The sequence below is a fragment of the Panicum virgatum genome, chromosome 3N (assembly GCF_016808335.1).
Source record: "Panicum virgatum strain AP13 chromosome 3N, P.virgatum_v5, whole genome shotgun sequence".
NCBI lineage: Eukaryota > Viridiplantae > Streptophyta > Magnoliopsida > Poales > Poaceae > Panicum > Panicum virgatum.
This window is the reverse complement of record NC_053147.1, coordinates 3,143,594-3,158,974: the sequence shown is the minus strand read 5'-3', so window position 1 is coordinate 3,158,974 and position 15,381 is coordinate 3,143,594.

The following is a 15,381-nucleotide window of genomic DNA, read 5'->3' as shown; positions in this document are numbered from 1 at the left end:
TGTCGCTCTAATTTCTTTTTTGTGATTATAAAGTATAACTCAGTCATTGAGTCGGCAATCTTCGAGATTGATGAAGCTACCACCGATGGGAACGACGTCGTCTACCACTAAAAGCACAACACCATTAAATTCTCAAATATTCGCTCTCATGAGGAGTCGAACCCACAACCTCAGATGCTACTGAGACTCTTATAACCACCATGCTACATGTCTTTTTGTATATTGCTCTAATTTTTTTTATTTAAAAATTTCCTAAAAATTGTTTAGGTGGGAGATATCGAGTGAGATTCTCTAAAATCGAATGCTAAATATCATGCCTACTTTCATTTCAAAAACGAGGGACTGGGCGGGTTCCATGTGCGTTTCTAAACCTAAATCCTTTTACATGCAGCGTAGCTCTACTAAAAATCGATGATGACAGGCCCTGTTGGCTACACCCTCAAAATATTTCAGTTATAACTTGTAAACGTTCCAGCAAAAATTTGGCTTCATTAATTGTCCGTCTCTCGTATCATCTCTTCAATGAGAAACTAACCTTTAGAAAAGGAATTCCATGTAAAACCTTTAGAAAAAGGGCACTTCAATATGAGAGAAATTAGCTCTTTTCCCCCCCTTGATGGGTCGTTTCCAATTCTCCGTCCTTTTTATCAACTGTACATATCTCCAGCCACTTGCGCCAGGAACATATACCTCCACGAAAGAGGGCCTTTAATTATTCCGTTGGAAAAAAAAACAAGGCCGGTACAATTTTATTAATTCGCAAACAAGTGCAATGCTTCAGCTTGCATACCATTTCCAGAGTTTGTGTACGTAGTTTTTTTTTCCCTCTCTCGCTGGAGTCAGAAGTGACAACAATATATGTTCGTTGAAAAAAAAAACAAGAAGATACAGCAACAAGAACTGATCTCGAATAAAATCCATGCATGTTCAGACACTTCACTGCTCGACGATCCTGGTGTAGTCAACTCAGCAGCAAAGAAGATAGCTAGGTAGTAGGCCATCGGGCACAGGCAAAGGCTCAGGAAGCAATCATCTATCATTCAGCTTCCATTAATCTGCCGGTCGAGGAACATGGCGATGTGAAAGTGGAGAATCTTAGGTATACACAGAGGGATAGATGATGATAAGGCTGGGTCCAAAGAGGAAACGGGTGGTGAGACGAGCCGGACGGGATGCAGTCGATCATCAGGAACGGAAGCTCTCCTGGACCATGCCTTTGTACATGTTGCTTTCGTCTTGGGTCCCCTTTCCTTCTTGTTCTTTCTTTTCTGGCAGCGAGGGGGATTATGCTTGCTTTTTCCGGCCAAAGAGCATCCGGATTAACGGACGGTTCGGGAGAGGTTGGAATATATAATCATAATCCGCGTATGGGATCTTTAATTTGCCCCCGTGTGTTTTGTCGATTTCGTTGTCGACTTGTCTTGTTCATGTGGGGACTTGCTTGCGATTGGAAACAACATATAGTTCGAGTTGGTAGGGATTCTCGATCGAGTCTAGAGATCCAGTTAGGGCAACAAGTACATTGCTACACATTAGCAGTCTCATATTGTTTCATGCAAATCCACTTTAGAATTTGGTAAAATCTGAATGGACAGACCTCTCTATTTAGTATTAAATGGAGAGCCCTTAAACTTTCGTAAAATGGAAAGGCCAATCCCACAAGATTCCAAAAAGAAAAGTTATCATATTTACCTTAAAAATAATCTGAAGGCTCTAGTGTTAAAGAAAATAACATTGTGCTCCATGAAAATTACGTAAATGCAACTTAATGTTAGAAAAAGTAACTTTTCTAATACGTGCTATATTAAGAAAGTAACTTTTATATTTCATGAAAGTTGTCATATTTACGAACTTCCATTGGTTGCATCGAAATATTACCTAACAGACTATCCGGTTACTCTATTTTTTAAAGTTGTTTTAGCCTATATTATTTTTACGGTGATGGTTAGTATATTTAAACCAGATTAATTTAGACGGTTTTACCACAGCTAGCTAGCCAGGCCATCAACCTGCTAGCTTTATTATGAGCTCTATCTATCTATAGCAGACGGCAGGCACGCGCGCGGGTTTCCTATTGCAGCTAAGTGGTGGACTACTGGAGGTGGAGCAACAAAGAGTGGGACGATGGCAACGGCACGGCCGATCATTCTCCGCCTTTCTCGTAGCCTAGGTTAACGCTCGTTGTCGCTAGGACATACACTAGTCTATCTAGCTGGGATAGCCAGACCGCACTGCCACCATTGCATGTGCCGCCGCACGTACTTGGGAGTAGCAGTGACAACTAGCTCCTACTCCAGTAGTAGTAGATAGCAAAAGAGCAGAGTAGCCAACGGTGGGTGGTGGTCCGAGTCCTACGACCCTTTGGAGCGCACCTTTCGGATCTGACACTCCCGGTGGAGTAATTCAATTCGCTGTTGGAGCTTGGAGAGTCAACTCAAAACGCCGGCCATTGTCAACGCAACGCGCCTTTAATTTATCAGGCCCGTCGGGGAGTCTTCGGCCAGCGGTCGTGTAGCGAGGGAGGCAGCATGCAGGCAACGGTGTGTACGGCCAGTCGACGCTACAGCGGGGCCGTTTAGTTCCCAAAAATTTTCACCTCCCCTTTGAACACATGTATGAAACACTAAATGTAATTAAATAACAAAACTAATTACACAGTTTGGATGTACACGGCGAGACGAATCTTTTGAGCCTAATTAGGACATGATTAGCCATAATGCTACAGTAACCCACATGTGCTAATGATGCGGTCAAATGCCTCAAAAGATTCGTCTTGCGGTTTCCAAGTAATTTCTGAAATTAGTTTTTTAATTAGTGTTCGAAAAACTCTCCCGACATCTGGTCAAAAACTGATGTGACACCCAAATTTTTTTGATTTTGGGAACTAAACGCCCCCGTATTTCACTGCACACTGCAAGAAAAACGACCATTCATCCCTGTACCTTAGTATCTATCATAATTCGATCCGGTATTAAAGTTGGCAGAAAGTCATTTTAGTATGGGGTCATAACACTATCTGATACTAAAATGTGACTTTTAGTACCGTTTGGTGTTTTAGCCCGGTACTAAAATAGCGCGACCATTTAGTACCAGCCAATGACACTTACCGGTACTAAAAGGTGATATTTAGTACCGGCTAGTGTCTTGCTTGGCCCGGTACTAAATGTCCGGACCGTTAACAAGCCGGACCGTCCGCCCCCACAGACCGAACCGTCCGTCATTGGGACTTACATGCAGATGTTTCGGATGTCTGAACATCTTGACCGGTGGACGATCTGGTTTCTGGGGACGGACAGTCCGCTGGCTAATGTTCAAATGGGCAGCTCTTTTTTATCAGACGTCCGAAATTACCAGCGGTCATTTAGTACCAGTCAATGACACCGACCGGTACTAAAGGGTGACATTTAGTACCGGCCGGTGTTTTGGTCCGGTACTAAATGTTCCTCTATGGGTTACTTCAAAAGAAATGCATCCCCCTCTAGTTACATGTGATGTGTAGGTGAGACGGTAGGGAAGCTAGCGCGTATCCGGAGTTCATGGGTTCGAAGCCTTACGCGTGAAAAATTCATGTGGCGGATCTCCTCCTAAGTGTTCGTCAATTTTTTCCTTTAATTTTATGATACAAAACCGAACTAAATAGACCCATTTAGTATTGGGCATGTTGACCAGTACTATACATTATCTCATTTAATACTAGACAATAATGTTAAACCATTTAGTACCGATCTATGTTACCTATCGGTACTAAATGAGTCAATCTAGTAGCAGGATGTTGACCAGTACTACCGGTTGGACGGTATACATGTAGTAGGAGCGGCGCTCTACTCCGCGCGAATCGAGCAGAGCGCTGCCAAACGGCCTCTGTAAGACTGCAGCAGCAGAGACAATCTTCAATCAGTTGCCCATCGTTGCACAAGAAACTAACAAACAAATTGCATATATTATGGGGTGCGTCGGATGATAGATAGGTGCTTCGAGATAAGGAAGACCCCAGCAGCCCACAAGCAGTTATAGTGATAGATGATGTGTGCCTTCTTTATTTGGCGGTCGGGGTGCTCATGACAAATTAACCAACGGCGGGTATGATATATTATCTAGTACTCTCGATATAAATTGGTCGCCATCGTTGGTAGGCCTACTAGTAGGCTGGGTTGAAAATGAATTTTATAGGATGAGTTTTGAGTTATGATGTAGAGTATGTTTGTATTAAAATATGTTGTATTAGATAATGAGAGCACATGGAACGGGTCATATGTAATTTCGGGTTAGGGGTGGATTGAAATGGATACTTTTTGCAAAACAGTATGATTATATGTAATCCTGAAATTAAAAATCATGTGTTCACACTATAAAATTTTATCGAAATTGATTAAAATTTGTTGAAAATGACTCACTATGATTTGCAACTAATTTGTGCAAAGCAGTGTGGCTAGACCGACACGTAGGTTCCATATCAAGAGTCGAACCCTAGAAATAAAATTCCGAGTTCACACTATAATATTTTATCAAAATTGATTAAAATTTATTGGAGATAGCTCAGTATGATGTGCAGCTACTCGGTGCAAAGTAGTATGGCTAGAACTACACGTGAGCCGCACGTCAAGACCCGGACCTTGGAAATGAAAACTTGTATTCACACTATAAAATTTTATCCAAAAACTAAATTTTTTTTAGGATGACACAGTATAACTGGCAGCTGTTTTGTGCAAAGAAGTGTGACTAGACCAACACATAGACTCCACGTCAAGAGCAGAGCCACTAAATTTCTATATATATTAAATATGAGTTAGAGAATTTTAATTAGTCGGTCTAGCCATACCAATAGGTTTCAATATCAAATGGAGCGGCGCGGTTGGGTTATTTAGTTGAACTTTTAAGTTGGGGTAGGTTGTCATTTGATTTCCGTAAGTACTAAGCGTATAGGCCGCGTATTTGCGCGGGTAGTATTGAAAATTCAAAAATTTGCATGTCGTTGTATCCTTACTTAAAGATTATACTATTTTTTTACCATAAATGTTCATTATCGTAAATTATGTCTTATTGTTGGTTAAAACTATTCAAATATGATCTACCTATAATAACAATTTGATTTGTTGTGCTTTAATAATATTGTGCGTATAATTATTCTTATATTCATTTTGTTTTGATTGATTGGTGTTAGCTTTACTTTTTGTTAATAGTATATGTCTGTAACTGATACATAGTTAAATGATATTTTTAGCTTTACTTTTTATTAATAATATATGTTTGTAACCGATACATAGCTAAATTGTATTTTATATTTAATTTTTCATAATGGCACTGGTGGGTGATTTTTAATTAGGCACAGGGGTATTTTAGGCTAATTTTTATCATAATGACAGTGTTGGGTAATTTTTATTTTTCTATTTTTCTCTGATTAACGTGAGAATTTATAGACCTTGAGAGCTAATTAACGTGGAGACTCCGTTTGTTGGCTAAATAATAAGATAATGAATAGATTGGGGTGGATGGGTAAGATGTGGGTACAGGCTGATGGGAAGGGACACTACCGGAGCCCAGAGGCGGGCTTCTTCCTTGCACTGTCGGATGAGAAAACCCAGCCAAGGTTGGAGCTTTGTCCTTGGAAGACGACTTCATCTTCATGCCCCTCGTGCTTCCAATCCAGAGCAACCAGCAGCAGAGCAGAGTCAGGGTGCAAATGCCTAGGAGTACATGAGAGAGTCTGCGTGTTCCTTCTCAAGAAAGAATGGTGAGGAGTACAGGACATTGGCCGACGACTCCCAGCAGATAAAACTAACACATAGCGTTGCAAAGATCAGAGCAAAGTCCAACAGGTTGGCACCTCATCTCGATGATTCCATGTGTAGTAACCACAGAGCGTTAGCCAGCCTGGTGCAAGAGCAAGAGAGTAGCAGTTGCTATGGAGTATGACAAATTGACAAGAACGAATGGGGCAGCCTGAGATCAGATGCATTCCCGATGATGCAGATATTGTAGGAAAGTCGTAAAGATACAGTGATGGGTCCGAGAAATTCAGTTGGCTGGCCTGCAGGACTCGAGAGATGCACAATGAGCTTACTACAAAGCTGCAGTTCAACGGCTCAATCAATGATCACAACCGGAGTCAAATCCAGTTTGGCCACTTTGCAAACTGCATCACGAGTCTGCATCCCATCTCATGGCCATACTACTCCACTGAAATCTGGAACTGCTAAGCCATGATGGAAGCTGGAAAGGCAAGGTAGCCACCAAGTCGTCGGAGCAGGCTCCATGGATAAAATTCCAAGAGAAATGCCTAACTGTGCGGCATCTATCTCTTATGTTCCATTACAATATATAGCAAATCGAACACACGCAAGTTGTAGAGCTGTAATTAATCAACCAGGTGTGTAAATTTGATGACCTTCTGACGGGCCCTCATTGTCAAGTTCTTAACTGAAAATGCAAGCACGTCTCGTGGACCTACCAGTTCTTAACTCTGCTCGTCCATCCTGTTCTAGGTGCCTTGGTGGGCACAATGCTGTTCTTTTGCATAGCCTCTATAATTTCTGTTGTAAGTCAGCACATAAAAGCCTGATTCGGTGATGTTTGTCGATGTGTGTTTTTTTACATATTGTTCATGAATACTTGCATATTAGTTTTCCTTCTGTATTTTCTGGATGCATCATGCATATCACACAAAATGGCAAAAATGAGTGCTTGCACGTTAATCATTTGTTCTTCTTCTCTGCTAGTAGATTTTAACCTGAATGTATGTCTGTCATGAGAATGTTTTGGCTCAGATCAACACACATGACCCATTTGGATGAGACTTTCACCTTGAATTCTTTTTTTCTGTTATGGAAGGCAATGGACACTTTTGTCCATGTATTTTTACACAAGGTGGAATGTGCGATGGAAGTCATGCCTTGTTCCTTTTTTTAAGCATCTAATCTAATCTATAGCTACAAAGCCAGAATAAACTTAGACCTTCTGGTTTAAGAAAACCATTTACAGAACCTAGTACTCTTGTATTTGATTCCATAATAAACTCTTGTGTTTCCTTACATTTCATATAAATTAAATGCCTCCTAAACAGCTAAATCATTCTTTCTGTCATCTCTTTGCCACCACTGATTATATGATTTGTGCTACATGATATTACCATCAATATATTTGCCTTTATGTTGCATTTTAGTTTTCCTGAATCTGATACCTTAATGTCATTCATGTGCTTCAACCGGAGGTCCTTGAACAATTCAGTTTGTGGAACAATTCAAACATATATGGCAGAAGTTCAAGCTTGGCATCGAACCAGTACCATGATCTATTTTGCACATTTGATCGACATCACCCATCTGCTTCTCACAGTATCGTCCGGTAATAGAGTCAAAAGTGTTAGTTTTGATTACCAAAACTCATTCACATTATATAAAATCTAATAAACATACAAATATTGCATTAAAAGTATGATCATTAATGGCTTCTAGTAGTTTAAGGTCCAGTACAGTTGAACTGTTATCTTTCCTTAAACTGTAGTAGAGACCTGCTGCTATCTTCCTTAAACTGCTTCTGACACATGTAACCTTCTGAAACATTCAGTTTTGCTACAACACTATCATCTTCCTTCAATTACCTCTGAGAACTTGCATCTTCTATGGTTAAAAGAGCAAGACAATCTTCTAGACTATTCTCCAACATGCAAGAAGGAGATATTTTCATAGAGCACTCAAGAATTAGTAATAAGTAAAGTAAAAAAATGGTAGAATATTTAAAAATTCTCTAAAAAAAGAGACACTTGTCTTAATATCATGGTCTCCCTTGGCCTATAAATAGAGACTCCCTCCCTTGCCATGGTATCCATCCATGAGTATGATAGATGAAAGGAGGTAGTGCTAGATAGAAAAGATCAAAAGATGAGTATGGTAGATGAGAGGTGCTAGATAGAAAAGATCAAAAGAGAAGGGTGAGTGCTATGCTATCCACTAAAGATTTGAGCGTTGTATGCTCTTGTGTAGTATTGTTCCATTGCAATAATATCTTGTTCTTGTAAGTGTTAGTCTCTCCCTTCTATTGCCTTCTTCTCCAGCCTATCCATTCTCTTCATCGTCTAACCTTATGAAATATTCAGTTTTGCTACAACACTATCATCTTCCTTCAGTTACTTCTGAGAACTTACACCTTCTATGTTGAATCTCCAACATGCAAGAAGGAGATATTTTACATAGAGCACTCTAAAATTAATAATAAGTAAAGTAAAAAATGGTAGAATATTTAGAAATTCTCTAAAAAGGGACACTTGTCTTAATATCATGGTCTCCCTTGGCCTATAAACCATCCATGATTATGGTAGATGAGAGGAGGTAGTGCTAGATAGAAAGTCAAAAGAGAAGGGTGAGTGCTAGGTTAGCCATTAAAGATTTGAGTGTCGTATGCTCTTGTGTAGTATTTGATCTGCAAGAAACATTAGTTCCCTACACTTGTGCTCTGCAACAAGTGTAGTGAACTTTGTGTGTATGGAGCGAAGCAAAAAGTAAGTCTCACGGTTCACATCATTGATCTGAATACTCTCTGAACCATTTATCACACCAATCGCTCGTTCACTGTCACTCCATAGCCTAACTTTAGACAGCTTTAAATCTTCACATTTCTTCAAAGCAAAGCAGCCAACGCAGCTAGTACCTCTGCATGATGAATGCTTTTGCACGGTACTCCATCAAATATTTCTGCCCATAGTAACTGCCTTCCATTCCAAATGAGAATTGCCAGTTTTGCAACTCCAACCTTAACAACAACTCCACCTCCAACCTGGGTGCTCGCTCCGGATGCAACACCACCTGTAACAACTCCAGATGATTTAAAGGAGGCATCACATTCTGCCCGAACAAAAGCATTGTCGCTTTCTTCAAAATGATACTCCAACATTTCTATATTTCCATAGTTATGTTGCCAGTCTTCATGCACAAGAACCCTCCTCTCTATCAAGAAATCAATAAATGGCTTCTTCTGGAGTTCCTTTAAAGTCTTCAACCGGAGCATCACATCTAATGAAATAAGATGCAGTGTCTTCTGCTTTGTAAATCCATGCATCTGACCATGCAGAAAAGTAGTTCTAATATGACCAAGTTCATGTGGTACCAGCAAACAATTGGAAGCAAGTAATGGCCGGTTCTTGCTTTCAAATTCCGATCTCATATCACCAATGCTAAACTCTTTCTTAAGGAAATCAGAAGCAACTTGAATTTCGTTCAGCAATGAGACTGTGTCACCAGGTCCGGTCCCATCAAAACCATCCGTATACAATATATCAGCTGAATCTGGTTTGCTGCAGTAGCACCTTCGAGACTGACCAAAAGGTGAATGGAGAAAATATTGTACACATAAAGATCATATTTACAAGAATAATAATGGAGAAAATAGAGATATAAAGAAAAACTTGCAGTAACGATAGTAGGACATTCAATCTAAGATGCACCACACAGTGAAAAGCAATTTCCAGGGAAGAGATTAGTCAAGCATGTCTTATCAGAAAATCAGCACGAATAGGTGATCAAACCAGGTGCTTATGCAAGCATGCATGCAAGGATCACACAGTACATTTTAAGGGGCAGCCAAAGTGAAAGTAACTTGCATGAGTCGCAGATATTGGTTACACTTATAATTTACTGCCTAAGTGAGTAATTATTAAGGGCAGACATGCAGTCATGCAGATGCAAATAAAAAAAATCAATAGACAACGCATGTTTAATGCTGCAAGTTACATACAATGTATTTTGTATTTGGTTTTCCCAAGCCGCTACGCTCTGGTCTTGCCCGTCCAAGTGTATGAGTTCCTGACAGTGCAACAGTTTCCTACAGAGTACAAAATAATTGTGAGTAGCAAATCCAGAATTCTGCCATGTTTAAGTCAAACACAACATTCTGTGCACACCTTGTCGTTCAGGCCCATTCTACAGAATACTTCACATAAATGTTCCACGGGTGAAGGCTGACCAGCAGCTGAAGGGGCAAGGAAATAAAAATATGAGTAACCTTGGAATAAAAACTTCTGTACAAATACAACATAGGTACACCAAAGAGGCAAGGCAGTAGAGACAATGCATAACTCTCAAAGTTAAATAATTATGACATAGGAAGAAATAAATCAGTAACCACCAGATTGGGTGTTAGAAAACATTGCAGTGCTTAGGAAGGTAACATGCAGTGATCTAATTATATGACCAAAAGACAACTATATGAACATGATTCCATTCCAGGTGGTGCAGCTTCTTTATATCTGTCACATTGGCAGCTAGAACAATTTATCTAGTGCATTCTGCATAATAGTCATGTGATTTGAACAGACTGTAGACCTCGCTAGCCACTAAAGATTTGAGTGTCGTATGCTCTTGTGTAATATTGTTCCATTGCAATAATATCTTGTTCTTGTAAGTGTTAGTCTCTCCCTTCTATTGCCTTCTTCTCCAGCCTATCCATTCTCTTCATCGTCTAACCTTATGAAATATTCAGTTTTGCTACAACACTATCATCTTCCTTCAGTTACTTCTGAGAACTTACACCTTCTATATTGAATCTCCAACATGCAAGAAGGAGATATTTTACATAGAGCACTCTAAAATTAATAATAAGTAAAGTAAAAATGGTAGAATATTTAGAAATTCTCTAAAAAAAGGGACACTTGTCTTAATATCATGGTCTCCCTTGGCCTATAAATAGATACCCCCTCTCTTATCATGGTGTCCATCCATGATTATAGTAGATGAGAGGAGGTAGTGCTAGATAGAAAATCAAAAGAGAAGGGTGAGTGCTAGGCTAGCCATTAAAGATTTGAGTGTCGTATGCTCGTGTGTAGTATTATTCTGTTGTAATAATATATTGTTCTTGTAAGTGTTAGTCTCTCCTTTCTATTGCCTTCTTCTCCAGCCTATCCATTCTCTTCGTCGTCTTATTGTACTTAGCTGTACAACACATTGAATAAAAAAAGAGAAATAAGTCATGCATCCAATGCTTATAGAATTAGGATGAGGCATGATCATTTAAACTAATGATCCACTCACCGCGATAGAAATATAGAAATGTCTCAACATTTATCTCATCAATTCCGCTATTCTAGATTTCCTTAACTTATTCAGCATCTACAAAGATGATGATGCAGGAGTCTATATGATAGTAAAGGGTCCTAGGAATCGAAGCATCCCAAACTACAACTAAGGTTCTCTTTTTTTAATCTGATGCAGTCAACAAATATGGGAAGTTTGCGGTGTTGCCAACAGTCTTCATCTAAAGAAACATATCCTCCAGCTGCCACCTCTACTTCTCATATTTATTCCCTCCAAACCGAACAATGTAATTTAAAAATTGTAGAATCAATCAATTAGATGAAAAGAATTACTTGTTTGTTTACATAATCAATCAACACCTCCGATCCCAAATCACAATATTTTCTTGATAACGTGTGTAATAACAAACAAGCAATTGACTTTCTCTTGGATAAGTGGGAAATGTTATTTGTGCCATCCATAACCAGTTCAGTAGAACCAAGCGAAAAAGCACTTCTAGACCATGCAAGGAGGAGATATTTTCCATAGAGCACTCTAGAATTAGTAATAAGTAAAATTATAAATAGTAGAATATTTAAGAATTCTCTATAAAGGGAACACTGGTTTTAATACCATGGTCCCACTTAGCATATAAATATAACCCCCTCCGTTGTAGTAGTATCCATCCATGAGTATCGTAGATGCGAAGAGCAAGAGAGAAGGGTGAGTCCTAGGCCAGCCACTAATGATTTGAGTGTCGTATGCTCTTGTGTAGGCATGAATGATGTGATATTTTGATCACTACTCACAATGAACATGATGATCGCCTATTGGAGAAATGAAAGACCTTTCCCCTCTCCTCACACCACAGTGTTTCCCTCATTTGCTCATCCTTCCGCTGCTCGCCACGTCCACTAGTCTCCGCTTCATCGGGCTCTGCCGAACAAGGCTCCACCAAAATTCAGAATGAGGCCAACGCATCATGAACTTTCTGTGGCAAAATAATAAACTTGACACTGGTCATTCCCAGACCTTTCCATCTTGCCGCACAAGTTGTTCTTCCTAGATTACCGTCATCCCTCGCATGCGCCTGTCGAGGCCATCACAGCCATCTCAAGCATCCCAAATAGATCGTTGTCAGGACCGTGTGCAAGAGAAGGAAAGTACTGTGGCCGCGAGGTTCATCAGCATTTCAGCATACTCACGTGGAAATGGTGTGGGGTTGGGCGGGTGACAGTTCTCCTGGTGAGTGATGAGGATGAAACAGGATAGGGAAGCGCATGGCGCGACCCGTAGGTAGAATATACAAGAGAAGTAAAGAGGAGAAAACAAGGCACCAAGTTTTGAGAACTCTCTTCTTCCTCCAACTTCGCACGCATTCTCCCTCTCTTTTTCCTATTGGCAAAATAGCCGAATTCATCCCTAAGTGCTTGGCTCAAAAGTGTATAGTACAAAGGCTTATACAAAACGCTATCTTAGTAGTAGTTATTGCTGACAGCAATGGAGAGTGTATCATTATCGTTTATTGGTCGGTACGGTGTATATACAGTAGGAGCAGCGGATGAATTTGGTACGTTATTGCAGCAGCAAAGGCAATCTTCAATCAGTTGTCAATCGCTGCACAACAAATTAAACTAGCAAACGAATAGCATGTTATGGGTGAGGTGTGGATGATAGATAAGTTAGGTGCTTCGATCGTGAGGAAGGCCCCAGCAGCCCACAAGCAGTGATGATGTGTGCATGTGCATTATTCTTTAGCGGCCGGGGCGCTCATGACAAATTAAGCAAGCAGCGGATACGATATGCTAGCACTCTCTATTGGTTGCCATCATCGGCCGGTCGGGTTAGAACTTGGAAGGTCCAGTACGGTTACGGTTAGGTAGCAGCAGTAGTACTGCTTACTGCTAGTACTTCGCATTGCACGGGTGGGTTGTTGTAGAGCCTTGCAAGCTTCATTCTTCTTCCGTTCCGATCGTCATCATCGTCGTCGTTGTCGTTTTCGATCTTAGTTACCATTACAGTCATGTGCTATAGCTTTCGTCGTATGAATGGTGTGAACCGATCATGGTGGGTAGGCACATCTGTACTATGTTACATGCACTAGCTCTGGTGGCTGCAAAACTGATTCCGATGCCAGTCTTCTTTCTCTGCCCGCCATCCTTATCTCATTCCTTTTCTCTTTCATCTAGGGACCTACTTTTACATGTTAAAACTTTTGTTTATTGAATTTTTCGCTTGAATTTTGTTTTCAAAAATTTTTGTGGGCGTAACCTCTTTGTTCCATAATTTTTGTTTGTTCAAATTTTGTACACGAGTTTATGTTTCAAATGTTTTGTCTTCAATATTTTTCACACTATTTGGAATATTTTGGTTTTGCAAAACTTCTTTGATTCAAATTTTTGCTTGTATAAATTTATCTTTGTCAAATAATTTTGTACATAAAAGTATATATATATATATGATTGTGGAAATCTGTTTTATAAATTTTGTTTGCCGCGGGGAGCGGCCGATACTAATATGGGTGATCGCCTCACAGTCACAATGTTGTTAGGGGTGGGGGGGCGTGCATTTGCATCATGGAGGCGGTAAAAAGAAACTACAACGTGATGTCTGAAATCGACCCGACGGACAGCTCGGCACGGTCGTCCGTAAATTAGCGGTGGCCTCTGGTGGCCCGTCTGACGAAATACGTGCGCCGGCCGGTGCCTACCTCCGATATGGTGGCGAGTAGATCAAAAAGGTGGCTCCGTGCCCACGTCGTCAGAACGACCGAGGTAACGGCGAATCTAGCCAATACATCTAGACCGAGGTAATGGAGAGGAGTCCTACTCGTGGACGCCGCAGCGTGGCTCTAGTAGTCCCCGGCCGGCGCGCGCATTTGTTGGGCGCCATGATGGCCCCCACCGCAGGTGTCGCGGCGCGCGCTGTCCCTTGATCATACTTATGGGCTCCCTCTCCTCCATACATGAACTCTCTCAATAGCCTACTCATACCATATGGACCTACCCCTGCTAATGGGGTTGAACCCGCCATAAATCCGCCCCTACTCATATTTCAAGAGCCCTAACTATCACCCGCCCCGACCCACCCCGTCGGCCCAATGCCCAACCCGAAGTCACGACGGAAGATGATATGCGACTTACGCGCCGATCTACTACCATAGCACCCTAACTCGTCCCAACCCGTCCATGTCGTCAACCCAATCCGCCCCAATCCGTTTCATAGTGTCACCTGTTTCCACCCATCCAATAATACTCATATTAAAATCCACCCAAAAAATCCGTCAAACCCCGCCCCATTAGCAGGAGTATATGGACCGGTCTGGGCCGCCGGCAAGCCAGCAATCAGCAAGCCGAGCGCGTGTATTATTATATTATATTATACTCCCTCCTTCCCTGTTTATAAGGCATACACGTATATCAAGATTCAAACCTTGTCATCTTTGACCAATAATTTGACTATTAAATTTTTATTTTTATAATGCAAATTTCATATGATTGGATTCATAATCAAATATATTTTACAATGATTATAAGTTTATAATCAAAAGTGATATAATATATGATAAATAAATGGTCAAAGTGTTGTTTAGAAGACCGTGTCATGTTCCACCATGCCTTATAAACGGGGAAGGAGGGAGTACTTGCGGACCCGGACTATCGCCAGGGGCCGTCATCGTCGTTTTCGCCATCCTGCATGCCGACCTGCCCATTCCTGCATGCATGCGCCTCCGATCCGGCGGGTAGCTCGGTCGCTGTTCCTAATAACCAAGCCTGCAAGCTACGGCGACGTGTTGGGTCGGTGGGCGGGTGGATGGATGAATGGATAATGGAGCACGTGTCGGAGTGCCGCCGGAGCCGTGCTGCCTGCGCAACGATAGATCGTCGTGCTGATCGATCAGTACACTCCTATGTACTGTGCACTCCGGCCGGCCTCCTTGCTTGTCCGTCGCCACGTGAAATTAACGAGTCATGGACGGCCACGCACCACGCTAGCAAGCACTACCGGTACAAGTGCGTGGCGCCAACCCGACCGGGGAACGGCTGCCGTGTGGGCCCAACGCGCAGTTGGGCATGCAGGGCTCCTTGAGTGTGTGGTTGGGCGACAGCGACTCCACGAGCCTGCTCCGACGATGATTCCTGTTGAAGTGAAAAGTAGAGACTAGCATAGGATGAACAAAAGATTCATTGATCAATTGAATGAATAATGTGATTACATATTTATACATGATGAAAGGGTGATGTCTATCTACTAAGAGGTGTCTCTCTATAAAGGGGTGCCAACTAATTGACCACTAATATAAACTTAATTCTAACACTCCCCCTTGATCAATTAGCTCCTTGTATGTTTCATGTAATCTTTGTTCAATCATCCTTGATTA